Below are 15,020 nucleotides of genomic sequence, written 5' to 3'. Positions count from 1 at the left end.
GAGGTGGATATTCGTACCCCGGATGAATTGCTAGTTCGATTTTTGAGTATGGTTAAAGCTGGTGGCAAAGTTGAAAGCGTGGTGCTTTGATAAAATGGCGGGTTCAGTCCTTGTTCTAGTTCAGACTAGGGCTGACGTAATGGCGGTGGGACTGCCAGAGTCTATTGGAGCCCCAGGTGAGGCGGGGCCATGGGCTGTCCATACTGTTAGGAGTGAGGGAAAAGAGTGGTCGGATTTGGAATATCTAATTTGTCCAGAGAAGAGAAAGAATTCTAAGGTAGTATCCGCCCTTGTTTCTCTGCGGAATAAATGTTCCAGCTATGGCAGGCTCCGTTTGTCCTCTGGAATAATGCCCACCCCTAAAGGGGAGGAGGAGGAGGAGACGTGGGTGGAACAGACCTCTCAGTTGTTTGATGAGTGGCAGTGCTTGGTTGAGGGAAAGCGAGAGATTGGTTGAAAGTTTGAATAGGCGGGCTGCTGACGTTGTTAGAACTGTCAGGTTCAATTACCCTGTAGTGACAGCTGCCAGTTATCTGCAGGTGCCGGACAATACGCTTGGTTTGACTGGAAGCAAAATGCAGCTCAGGGCGGGGTTTCAAAACATGAGTCAGGAAAATGGGGAAAAGCTTTCAGCATATCCTTTTTGGCAAGAGAGACAGCAAACTTGTTTCTGGCACGGGGTGGGGGCAGATGTCAGTCAGACGGCTGAGGTGGATCAGGTAACCTCTCCCTCATTTGTTCAGCTGATCAGAGTGGTGTCGGGAAACTGAGAGGAGACCCAGTGGGAGAACAGCCTGGTGTCTCTGGGGACACGTTCCCAGCAATGTACCAAGGAACTCCTGAAAGAAAAAGACCCTATTCCTGAAGGCTTAGTGAGACCACGCTCCAGTGTGTCGTTACAGACAGATGGAAGCTATGCTAAAGCTATATGCGACACCGGGTCACAGGTCAAGTTACTGTGCTGTACGTTTTACAACCGGTATCCGAAGCATTTACCCTTGACACCATTGGGGGCACTGGAGATCTGGGGTATCACTGCGGGTGATTATCCAGACGACGGTTATTGGTCAGTGAAACTGGAGTTCACGGAGGCCGATGTGTGGGTGTTTGAGGTTCTTGAATCATTAGTGCTGGTGTGTCTGGACTCTGTGGAGACAGGCAGTTTTTTGATTCTGAAGGGGACCAAACCCCCACTTGTGCGGATTCTCATGGGGGCCTGCAAGAAGGCGGTGGGTGACAGCTGTTCAGGGACATTGTCTGTGCACCCAGTGTTTCGAGATGATTTTGAGGACGTGTGTGGCAGCATTGGGCTAGGGCTGTGTGGTTCACCCAGTCGAAGGCCCGGGGAAGTAGCATGAATGATGGGGACTCTAAAATTTTCCGGAGTGTCTGAGAGAGAAGCCCTCTTAGTGGACACTCTGGAATACCACGAAGGGGAAAAGTTGACTGCTGAGTTCACCCCCTTTGGGGAGAGGTCGCGGCAACTGGCCTCTGCAGATGTGGAAGATGCACGGCAGCATTTGTGTAAGTTGAAGGAAACTGGGATCATCGCTGAGTCTCGAAGCCCCTATGCATCCCCAATAGTAGTGGCCCGGAAGAAGTACGCAAAGGTACGCATGTGTGTGGACTATAGGTCCTGACCAGTATGCAGTCCCGGGGTCGAAGATGCGCTGGCCTGTCTGAGTGGTATGAGTCGTTTAGTGTGCTGGATTTGTGGAGTAGATATTACCGGAGCCTGATGAGTGAGGCCAACAAAGAGAAGATGGCAGTTATAAGTCTCAAGGGATTTTTCCAGTCTGAAAAGATGCTCCAGGGCATAACAGGAGCCCTTGCCACCTTCCAGCAGGGCATGGAGAAGACGATGGGGGGACATGAACTTGTTTGGTGTATTTGCATGATCTCCTAGTAATTGGCTCTGCCTTGGAAGAATATGAAGCGAGGCTATTGCAGGTGCACGGGCAGCTGGGAGCTAAAGAGATAGAACTGTCCCTGAACAAGTGCCAGGTCTGCCAAAGGCCCCAGACTGTGAGCATTCTGTGCTTGTTCCTGGGGTTCTGTGGTTATTATCAAAGATTCGTGAAGGGCTACACCAAAGTTAGACACCCCTTGAATCCACTTCTGTGTGGTTATCCTTCCTTGGGGAAGAGAGGGAGGGGGAGAAAGGATAGGATATCTAAACCTGTCGGAGTCCTTTGGACAGAGGTGGGATGTAAAATGCAAGGAGGCTTTTCAGTTGCTGAAGGAGTTGCTGACCCAGGCGTCTGTGCTGGTTTTTGCGGAATCCAGATTGCCGTGTGTACTGCACACAGATGCCAGCCGAAAGGGTCCTGTATCAGGATCAGGGCACCAGGTTGAGACCTGTGGCGTTTGTCAGCCGGAGTTTTTTCGCCCTCTGTGAGAAATTATCCCATGCACAAGTTGGACTTACTGAAGTTGAAATGGGCGGTAATGGATAAGCTGAGTGACTCTCTCTACGGGGCCAAGTGAGGACAGACAACAACCCCCTAACTCATATCACGACCTCGGTGAAAATGGATGCCATGGGCCATCCGAGGTTGGCAGCGTTGTCCGCCTATGATTTCAGCCTGAAGTACTGGCCGGGGAGCAGGAACATTGACGTGGATGTTCTGTTACGACATGGATGAGGAGTGGGAGAGCCTCTGGGGTGAAGGCCATGTGTCAGTTTGCCATCACCATGAAGGCTGAGGAAAAGGAGAGGAATGCCCTGTAGTGTAAGAAAAGAAACCAACGGAGCATTGTGAGGCACGGAGAAGAAAGAATAAGTTTCCAGGCTGCAGGAAAATAAGAACGGAAATTGGTCTAATAGGATTACATGGCCTCTAAGGGCCTAATGGCCTTTTCTGTGCCATAGTAAGTGATAAGCTGCTAATGCCTGAAACAGCCCACCCAACTTCACATTCATTAATATTGCACTCACCTCGAGCAATGAAGGATATGAGAAGGTGGGTGCAGGGAGCAATCCTTGGGTGTTTTACAGAATCCCAAGGGGAAGGATTACCCTAATCAACTCCTAGTCAAGCTTTCAGACAAGCAAATGCATTAATAAGCTTCAGTCAGGCAAGAAGAGGGTGAGTAGAAAGGGGACGTGCTGTGCCTCTTCAGATCAGTGCAGGCTAAATTTGGAGTGGGGTACTAAAACAGACGCAAAGCCTCTCATTCATGAGTGCAAGGGGTGCAGTGTCTTTTACCCTGTTGCCGAAATAATAACCCTAGAGGACAGCAATGCCCAGTACACATGTAAATCACGTGCAACCTATCACAATGCCAGATGGTTACAGCTGTTATGCTTTGCAAAATTGGCACCAATTGGCATCTACATCTTGCTTTGAATTAGTTTAATGTTTTGAAGTTACAAAGTATAACGTGTGCAGAGTCTATATTTTAAAGGAAGATGAAAAATGACAGTTGTACCTGCAATCTGAGTGGCTCTCATTCAAAGGATGGATAAGTACAAAGGAGCATTCTAAACCGCTCATTAAAGCATACCACTACCAACTGATTTACATAGATTACAATATTTATTGTGGATGAAGGAATTTTTTTTATATTGAACATGTTTTAATGTTTATTTTATCCAACAGATCTAAATCCAGTTCATCAAGGTTCTAAGAAGGTGGGCTTTTATTCTGCATTAAAGTCCTAATTCTTGATTGACTGTTGATTGCCATTTCTGATATTAGCCCTTCATTAGAAAATGAACGTGTAAACATTTGCTTCGGAATGAATGTGTTATGCATAATAATAAGCATGATGAATCACAGTGAAATACCATCAATCCTTGGGCAGTGATATTTTTGAAAATCATTGATAAAAAGTGTTGGAGCAGTGTAGAATTGTTCTTATGCTCAGAACATATCCTGTATAATGACTGCAATCAGAAAATAACCCATTCATATATATGATATATGAATAATTGTAATAAATAATGCCTTTATGGGAAATAACCTTGCTAATTTCTCTAACTGGAGCTGCTGACAGTAACTGGTGTCAAAGAGCTCGGAATCCAAAATATTGGAAAAAGGAACACACACAAAATGCTGGAGGAACTCAGCAGACTAGGTAGCATCTATGGAAAAAGAGTAAACAGTCAAAATTTTGGGCAAAGACCCTTCTTCAGGACTGAGAGAGAAGGCAGGGGGGAGATGCCTGAATGAAAAGGTGGGGGGAGGGGAAAGAGGCTGGCTGGAAGGTGATAGGTGAAGCCAGGTGGGCGGGAAAGGTCAAGGTCTGGAGAAGAAAGAATCTGAGAGGAAAGGAGATTGGACAATTGGGGAAAGGGAAGGAAGAGGGGGCACGGGGGGAGTAAAAGGCAGTTGAGAAGAAGTAAAAAATCAGAATGGGGAATGGGGTGGGTGGGCATTTTGTTCATCAGAAGGAGAAATCTGTATTCAGACCAACAGATTGGAGAGTACCAGACCACCCATAAACAGCATAAGAGGTTTTATGCTTGTGATTCTTCTTCTGTCATTTGAGTTGATAGTAAAATGCCTGTTGTCTTTTTCAGTAAAGAAAGATCATCCTTGTAACTTATTAGAGCTAGTCACCAAAGACTTCTAAAATGAATCGGGTATGTAAAAGACCTTTTGTTTTACTGATGTCTCCTTGCTCTATATACATGATTGATGGTCCTTAAGCTAAAGTAGTCTGGTGGCCTCAATTCTACCTGAAAACTTCAGAAGACCTTCTCACATTACATCATGGGTTAAAAGACTTTTTGCTAAGCACAATGACAGAGACTGTTTAGCAATACTTGACACACACTTATGCAGCCATCAGCTCTTTAAGGTGCAGAAACCTTTTTAATGTATTTAAAAATGTACTTTTTAACGCAGTTGCTTCCTGTAATTCATACTTCCTATGAATATAGTGTTATAGAACATTCAGAGGCATCTCTCATATAGATTTTTATAATGAATCAATAAAAATAAATTGACATTTGATACACTTGCAATTCTCCATCCCTATTTTCTTAACTCTGCACCCTTCCCTAATATGGGGATACCCAATATTCACCAGACAGTTCCTTTATCAAGCCAGTTTGGGTGGATGAAAAGAGCTTAAGGCTTTCAGTAGTGTCATTTCTTACTGAGCTTTTAAAACACAATAAAAAAAAGTATCAATGCTAAAATCCAGCATTATCGCCTAGAGGGAAGCATTGTTCATTTTCAGGTTCAAGTCAAATGGGAATTATTTTAAGAGGTGCATGTGCAACAGCCTACAACATCCTGATGCTGCGATGTTTTTTGAAATGCTCTGAATCTTTCAACTGCATCATTTCCTTTAGGTCTGTGCCAGCATTTTAATGCAATAATAATGACAACAAGATGCCCAACCTGCATCAAGATATATTTTATGAAAGGGTGCTTTGATATTTGCAGATATCTTGTTTGAAATAAACTGATGTTACAGACTCTTCCAGAGTACATTTTGACTTTTCTCATCTAGCAATGTTTAAAGGCAAAGCAACACTGGTTTTGTTCCTTTACTTCCTTCTCTGGGTTAAAGTCTGTTCTGAAAGCGATTTATATCTTTAATGTTCACAGGAAGTCTAATAAGAATGAAACATTTTTACCTGTTATATTGCAGTTTTATAGAATGGTGCACTCCTCCATCACCAGAACTGTGTAATATGTCTTTGTTGCTTCAATGAGGGTCTGATCGTCCCTGTCACCTTGGTAACAGCAAAAATCAAAGGAAAAAAAGAATAAAGCTCCTACCATTCAGAGACTGCCCGTGACTTGTCCTCCTTTACTGCAGCTCGATAACCTTCAAATAGTGACTAGCTGAGATAGTAAGGAAGGGTTAAGTGAACCTGCTTCAGGCTGCAGACAGTTCACACCCAACCTAACTGGTGGCATAACAATGATATTCTATAATACAATCCACAATCTGGAGTATGGCTAATCCCAAAACAGGAAAGGAAAACCAGCCACCATAACAGAGTAATATGACTCTACAAAGCACTCAGGTGGATGAATATATATCACCTCCCAGGTGCAGTACCTTCAGAGACTGCAGCAGCAGCTTCTGACTGAACAAAGCTATTTATAACTCAGAACCCAAATTCTCAGATATGAAACAGTTACGGAATGTAGAGCAGATAAGCGACTTCTGTTGATGGATTTATTTTACAATAATATATAAAAATAAACAAAGAAAGATCCTATGCCAACTTATCCCCAACAGTAAAGACCTACAACAAGGCCCTGAAAAGCACAGACTATTTGCATTTGTCAGGAGCCACCTCTCATTGAAGGCAGACGTGTTGATGAAGGAGTTCACCATCGCTGCCATACCACCATCTGGCCAGCTGAGGACCTCCAACCCAGCCCATAATCTATGTTCAGGCACTCCTCAAATATCCAAATCTTGGTTCCAAAACATGACCTCAATTAGTGGAGTGGACCAGAATCTTTAAAGGGACTATGACAGCAATCCGTAATCCACAGAATTGGAGCGTCTAAACCCCAGAGGCTGCATGGTCGGGTGCCTTGTTCGTGACCCCTCAAATTTGAAAAGGAGAATTTGGGAAGCACTGACAGCCCTGAGTGTCTTTGTCACGTGTATATTGAGAAATACCTCCCAAACTCTGTCAGGCACCGACTGCTAGAGTCTGGTGGCCTTATATTGGCCTGATCAACTAATACCACAGTCTTGGAGTGGAAACAAGTCATTCTCCATCTGGAGACACTGTCTGAGAAAGAATAAATTTCTCTTTAACTGGAAGATAGCATTTTGTAGTATGTAGTTATTATCTATAAATTGCTCATTTTGCTGTCAAATAACTCTTTACAGCAATTTATAGATAATAATGCGTAAAAACTCTGAAGTCAACATCAGGTCAGTCTTTGTAGTTGGAGCTTGGCTCTCATTAAACGGAGTCTATGTCTGTTTATTAATCCTCAGACAGAATTAGGTCTTCACAAGATATTCAAATTACTTTGTTCAGCCACGTGGATGAATGAGCCTATAGCAATGCATACAGAAGACAAGGGTTCATTTCTGAAGGGAAGAAATGAAGATAGGGGAAATTATATTTAGCTTGCACACAACTTGCTCAATCTACAGTATCAGGTAGACCAAGAGAAAGTACTTCCTCTTCTGGGAAGACTACACTCAGGGAACATAAATAAACAATGTTTATTACAAAATCTAATTGGGATTTAGGTTTAAGCAAAGAGTGGTGAGAATGTGGATCATAGAATATAGGACAGTACAGCAGAATGAACTGTCCTTCAGCCCACAATGTTGTTCTGAACCAAATAAATGAGTCATCAAATGGCCAACTAAACTAATCCCTTCTGCTTACACAAAGTCCAGATGTCACAAGAAGTGTAAACATAAATGCTTGTAGGGAAAGAAAGATAAGAACATGGGCAGAAGAGAATAGTGAGGCATGGTGATTGGTTTATATGGAAGACAGCATGAGATTTCTGGGAGCTATCAATATCCCGAAGTTTCACCATAGACCTGTTGGCCAAAGGCTCATGTTCTTTACACCGGGGAAGACTGCTTTATGGACTAAAATTGATTCCACTCACTCAAGCAGGAACTCTCCTAAGCATTCCAGTTTCCACCAAACTTTCCAAAAATGCTGATAGGTTGCTCTAAATTACCCCTAGAGTAGGTGGATCAGGAAGAGTGGGGTAACTGATGGTGATGAGGGAAAGATATTGCAGTGGTGAACCACCCTTCCAGCTGTGCTCTGAAAGGCAACACAGACTTGATGAGCTGAATGGCCTACCCCTGCCTTATAAAAAAAAATGGAAGTGAGAAAAAATCACCATGTGGTTGATTTATAAGCTGAAACGTGACATAATACAAACAATACAGGCGTACCCCGCTTTACGAATGTTTGCTTTATGCCACTTCGCTTTTACAAAAGACCTACCTTAGTAACCTGTTTTCGCGTTACAAAGAGGATTTTTTGCTTTTACGAAAATGTTTCCCATATAAATTAATGGTTCTTCGCTTTACACCATTTTGGCTTAAGAGAGGTTCCATAGGAACGCTCTACCTTTTGTAAAGGGGGGAAACACCTGTACATGTTTTCCTTTGGTGTATATCTTCTATGCATCTTTGCCTAAGCTGAAGCTCCTTTGAGATTCTTCCCCTGAAGCCATGACATGGGTACATAAGAGGACTTGTTCTCAAGTGAGCTGCTTGTAGATGGCCCAGGAAGGTGAATTTAAGCTGTTCTAGACCTAGATAGCCCAGCTTCAGACTGAACCTCGATGGCAGGAGCTTGGACTGGTTGGAATATGCAGGGATACTGATTGGTAAATTGGTAAAATGGTTTATGATTGTCACATGCACTGAGGTACTTTGTAGTGGATGTAGACTATGCACATAATTTCATTACAAAAGTGCTTTGAGCTAGCAGAAGGGAGAACAATAACAAGATGCATAACTAAGTGTTGCAGTTACAGAGAAGGTGCTGTGTATGTAAGGTGCAAGGCCATACATAATGAGTTAGATTGTAAGATCGGGTGTCATGTATTAGGTGACTGTTCAATACTCTTTTAAAAGCAGGAAAGAAGCTGTCCTTGTGCCTGCCAGTATGTGCTTTCAGGTTCTTGTATCTTCTGCCTGATGTGAGAAGGAGGAAGAGAGAATGCCTGTGGTGGGTGGGGTCTATGATTGAATGACAGATGTGCAGTCTTCTGGTCTCTGCTCTATAGTGTCAAGGTTACTCTCTCAAGGACCTGGAGAACAATATGATGGATACTATGATGTCCTGAACCAGGATAGTGGCTCTCCAATTCTGTACTGCATGGAAACTGCAATGCAAGAAATTGTATAAAGTTTGATTCCTCTGGAGTGTTGATGGAGGTATCCACATTGGAAAGGATGGACTGCCCGCTCCATGCCAAGTCTTGTGCCCGATGGATGGTCTTCCATCCTCCTTGGCATTACTTAAAGTCATTGTGTCAGGCTTTCTTGCTCACCAAGCATTGGCTGGACACATTCATCAGACCCTAACAAAGCACTCAGCTCAGTCTCTGCAACAGAACTAGTGTGCAACCTTACTGAGTGATAACAGGCATATGAAGTATCTATTTCCCCCACCTGAGCTCCTACCAAACCATAACCTTCACCCATAGTGCCCGACCAGTTGTAGATGTCTTGTCTCACCTACCTGCAATTGTTTGGCCTGATGGTGAAATATTGAGCCTCTTTATTTTCAGTGAAATAAATTCTTCACTTTCCACTGTTGATTGGGAAGGTGCCACTTCGAAGGGACCTTAAAAGCAAAAAGGATATATTTGGGATGTGCCTTCCTACACCAGCTACAGTTTGTAATGCTGAGGGAATTGAAGGATGGGGATTGAGAGGATGAGCACTAGGACTAAAAATAGAGTGGGGAAAGGGCTGAAACGGGATCATCACAGGGAGGCAGATGAGACTGCAGATGCTAGAATCTGGAACAAAAGATCCCAAAGAAGTGGTATCTGAAGCAAAAGAAAACCAAAATGCTGGAGGAACAGCTGGTTTGTTCTGCAGCACCTGCTCCCGCAAGGAAGAGGGAAGCATATCAGTGGATGGCCTGCACTTTGCTTTGATAATTGTTGAGTGTGTGAACTCTGAGCTGTGGTTACTAGGCTTGTGACTGTGTCAGATATATAAGGTGAAATATATGAATCATAGAGCTCAGTGTTGAATGGTGGAAATGATTGGCAGATGTACAGAGATTGGGGCTTATGGTGCACTTGATTGTTGCTGGGATCATTAACCTCTTGCTGATGCCAATCATATTCTTGAAGTAACAGTAATGACATGTCCCTCCATCTTCACTTGTTCCTTTTGCCACCACTACGCACATCTAGAAGACATCCCACCATTCACAAAGCAATCCACCTCTGCAGATACAGAGCTTCTCCCTTTCTGCTGTACAGTGTCTACAAACCTTCAACTTGCTCTGTCATATTTTTGGCATTGCTCATTGAATCACAGACCAGAAAACTTTAGAAAACAGATTCCCACCTTAGTGCACATCTCCTTTAAGAGGCTTGGGCCGCCTTTAAATAGCTCCAGGCATTGTGACATTAGAGCCTGCTGATAAATGCATTCATGAACAGAATGAGAAGCACTGGCTCTAAGTGGCAATCACTTTAAAGTGTAGGCTGCACCCATTAAGCATGTTGCCTGTGATACATTAACTGGCCACAACGATCCATATCCCTGTTTCTGAGGATTATTCAAAATCTCTCCCTGTGTAACTATGTAATTTAAAGTCATGAAGATTTACACTTCAGGCCCAGGTTTTAATCTGCTATCAATGGATCCAACATCATAACCACATTATATCTTTCATCTGAGGCCACTAAATATTTATACCATATGTTGTTTAAAGTCGGTCATGGTCAAAAGCACATATTGGTGCTACAGGCAATCAAGACTGATTGCATCTCTGGAGAACATGTCTAATTTCACATGTGGAGTTAAAAGCATTACCCATCAGCCAATTTAATTGGTCAGTACAAGTAATACATTATAACATTTTTAAATTTTATCTGTCTTTATTCATTGTCAAAAATAAGATGAGAATCATTGAAAGCTTAATTGGAGTTTTGATGAACAAGAGTGTGGGGGATGTAAGAAGTCACTTTGAATATATTAAAAAATGAGTAGATTTAATGTAGAACTTTTATCGTGCAATTCTCGTTGGATGAATTTAGAATTAGAATTTCATTTGCCTTTCAATGTTTGATTGTTGTTATTAACAGCTGAGAGTGACTGGACATTAATGAGTGCTACGGTAGTGTAGAGGTGAGCACAACACTTTACAGTGCAGGGGACAAGGGTTCAATTCCTGCAGCTGCCTGTAAGAAGATTGTACGTTCTCCCTGTAATTGCATGGGTTTCCACCAGGTGCTCCAATTTCCTCTCACAGTTCAAAGCTCTACTGGTTGGTAGGGTAATAGGTCATTGTAAATCATCACATGATTAGGATTGGATTAAATCGGGGATTGCTCAGTTTAGAGGGCCAGAATGGCCTATTCTGCACTGTATTTCAATAAATATATAGTCCCCACTAGATAATGATTGGAACGCTGATAACAACCACTGTCGTAACTATAATCATTTTCAGTGATGGTAACACCATTTATCAATGATAGTAAGTGCCACTGTTCAGTTTGAATCCAGTTTGATGGAAATCTATAATACTATAAAATTTATATTCTACAAAGCACTTCAACCAGCAAATTACAAAATCGTTAGACATTACCTAGTGCACCTGCAGAGTGAGCTAATGAAAATGTGCTAGACTTAAGCCAATGGGAAAAGAGATAAGGGAACTATAATAAAAGACAAATACACGATGCAAAAATGCATCATATACACATAATCACATACACCATCATTAGTATGAATTATTCATAATCTCGTGACCCTGCTCGAACTTCGATTGCCAAACTGGAAGTCACTTAACTTCTTGTGATAAATGTGACAAAGACCATAGGTGCAGAGTTAGATCCAATGGGATATCTGATGCATGCACAGACAGTTAGGTTGCAAGTTGCTCTGGAATCAGAATTAGGTTTAATTGTACCAGTATATGCCATGTAATTTGTTGCCTTTGTGGCAGAAGTACAATGTAATACATAGTACTAGAGAAAAAAATGTGAATTATAGTAAATATATATAGAATATATTAAATATGCAGGCCAGGCAGCATCAATGGAAAAGAGTAAACAGTCAATGTTAAAACAGGTTTGATGAAGTGTCTTGGCTTGGAACATCAACTCTACTCTTTTCCATAGATGCTGCCTGACCTGCTGAGTTCCTCCAGCATTTTGTGTGCATTGTTTGGATTTCCAGCATCTGCAGATGTTCTTGTGTATATATAAAATAGTTTAATTAAATAAGTAGTGCAAAAATAACAATTAAAAAGCAGTGAGGTTGGGTTCATAGGTTCAATGTTCATTCAGAAATTGGATAGCAGTGGAAAGAAACTGTTCTTGAGTCGCTGAGTGTGTCTTCAGTACTACCTCCCTCCTGATGGTAGCAATGAGAATAGTCTGGATGCCAGTTTAGTGCCTTTGACAGTACAACCTGTGGAATGCAGGGCAGAGTTTTAAAGCCAGTCAACTTGCAATGCTATTGGATGTCAGAGTGATCGTTTTGGAGCTCAACTTACAAATAACACACTCATTTAATCCCCCACAGTTGTATGTGTGTTCTGCTGCAGGGAGGACCTCTCACTTGTTTAATTACAAAGATCATCAACTGTTTGCACGTTAGTTGATGAATTATTTCTATTGGTGGCTGCTATGACTCTACAAATATTTAGCATATCTTGGAGTTCCATAATGTTGCTAATATCTGCAGGAAGTAATATCCCAAGGGCAGGACCTCGTTGACTTCAAGCTTTTGGAGTCATAGAGCTTTATGCATACTTGTTGCTCCTGGGCATTAGTTCATAGTAGGTGCTTGCAGAGATTTTGCAGAAGATGAGAAAAGCAACACGGTCTCTGGGGAATAGGAAGGAGAGACGGAAAGGAGTTTTCAACAGGCATCCACATTGATCCAGAGTGTCCAAGGAGCATCTTTCCCGCCTTAGCTTTGACAAGGGAAAGTACATGAGACATCTACACTTCAAGAATGTAAGTCCAGTTTACAGGGAGTCTTGCACCTGCTATTGAGGACAGTTTAACCAATACAGCGGGAAATGGGGCACAGAGTAGATTTGCAGTTGGTGCAAAGGTGTAGTCAAATATAGAGGAAAAACTAAGTCAACTGGGAGGCAGAACAGATGTGGGTGCGGGTGTTAAAGCACATGAGAGGAACTGAAGACTAAATTGTAATTATTTTAATGCAAGAAACCTTACAAGTAAGATGAAGTTAAGAATGTTGATTAGTGTGTGAGAATATGATATTAATGTAAATAGTAAGATATGATTGAAAGAAGGTCACCACTACCAACTCAACATTTTAGGGCATGGAAGCTTCAGGTGTGATAGGAAGTAAAAGCAGGAAGAGCATTTGTCAGGAGACCATCACTGAAAGAATGAAGGGGGATGTTGATGGCTCTTCAAATGAGGCTGTATTGAAAGAGACGAGAAATAAACAATGGGATGATGTTGTTGTTGGGATTATCTTACAGGCTTCCCAAGATTCAGCCAGAGTAAGAGGAGCAGATGTAGGCAAATCAAAGAGTTAGTGTGAGATTTCAACTTCCTGAAATTGGCTTAGCCTGAAAGGAATTATCCTGTGGATAATTCTACAGGAGAAGCGATTGCACTGGATCTAAATCTAGGGAAGGAAGCTGGGCAGGCAGTTGAAGTGTCTGTTGGTGAGGACTTTGGGGACAGTGACATTATGAGTTTCAAGGGAATTATGGAAAAGGATAAAGGTAGTCTGGAAATTAATGTCCTGAAATTGGGGAAAATAAGATGGGAGCTAGAAAAAGTAGAGTGGGAGCTGCAACATGTGGCTGATGTGATCTACATGGATCTCAGTAACATATTTGACAAGATACTACATGGAAGATGGACCAGAGTGTTAGACCTCATGGGATTCAGAGCAAGTTGGCAAATTAGACTCAACGTTAGCTTAATATGGTTGGGAAGGGCTAAGGGCAATGTAATCCCAATGAATGAGAAGTAATGGGGTTTATGAGGAAAATGGGAATAGACAATAGACAATAGACAATAGGTGCAGAAGTAGACCATTCGGCCCCTCGAGTCTGCACCGCCATTCTGAGATCATGGCTGATCATTCACTATGGGAATTAATGGGACATTAAATTTTTTTAGGGTGCATTAATAAACAGAGGGACCTTGGTGTATGTCCCTATCTCTCAAGCTGACAGCACAGATAAACATGGTGATGAACGACAACAGCCTACAGGATGCTTTCCCTCGTTAGACACTACATACAGTAGAATGCCAGTGTATGGATGCCTTGCAACAGTTTTTAAAAACTTGATTCAGCCACAGCGTGAATACTTTATGCAGTTCTGGTTACCACACTATGGGAAGGATGTGATCGTACTGGGTAGGGTTCAGAAGAGATGGACCAGGATTTGGACTGGAATGGAATGTTTCAGCTTTGAAGAGAGCCTGAAGAGGCTGCATTTGTTTTCTTTGAAGCTGAGAAACCTGATGGGGACTGACAGTGAAGAGGGGCATAGAACAGGGCAGATAGGAAAATTTTACTCAGACAGAAGTCAATCACCAGACTGCATTCACTTAGGGTAAGGGGTAAGACACAGAAAGGGTCTCTGAATTTCTTCACCCAGAGGGTGGTTGGAATCTGGAATACATTGCCTGAGGGGGTGGTGGAGGTAGATAGCATTACATACTTTCAGCAGTTTCTGGAAGGGCAGTTGAATCTCCAAGGCATCAAAGGCTGTGGAACAAGTACTAGTACAGGTGATGAGTGCAGGTGGATATGGTGGATTAAAGGGTCTACTTCTCTGTGCTATAACTCTGCTCAGAAGATCTCTATAATGTACTCGAGTTGTTGGATGTAGATGTGGCAGTGCAGTAAACCTTTGAGTTTGAATCCAAACTAATAGATAATGGAGAGAGTGTTGTCTGAGCATTTTTGAGGCTTGCTGTGAAGCTGGTGGGATTTTTTTTATGATGCTAAAATTTAACAGAGGGCATCTTGAAAAGACTAGTGTAGTAGGGAAACTCAGCTTCAAGTCATACACAGCATCAAGATGGCACACTCTGTGGGACAGTTACCAACTGTTGCTTGAGAAAGGATAGTCATGGATTTGTTTTTGTGTTGGAGAATAAATATAATAGATTCAACCTTCTTGTTATTTATTTTAAGGAAATTTCTGCTCTTCAAACATTGGGGGCTGAATATTGACTTAATGTTATGAGTTTATAAATAAAATACATGATGAGGTGGTGAGTTTTGTTAATATCATCAAGGTACAGCATAAAGCAGAGAAATTAAAAGATGGAAAAGAGAGATCCTGAGGGCATGATACAGGAGTGGGAAAGAAGTCGCTCCTGCCATAGTTTACACTATGCATGGGA

This window comes from Hypanus sabinus, chromosome 20 (assembly GCF_030144855.1).
Source record: "Hypanus sabinus isolate sHypSab1 chromosome 20, sHypSab1.hap1, whole genome shotgun sequence".
Taxonomy (NCBI): Eukaryota; Metazoa; Chordata; class Chondrichthyes; order Myliobatiformes; family Dasyatidae; genus Hypanus; species Hypanus sabinus.
Note: the sequence above shows the minus strand (reverse complement) of the source record.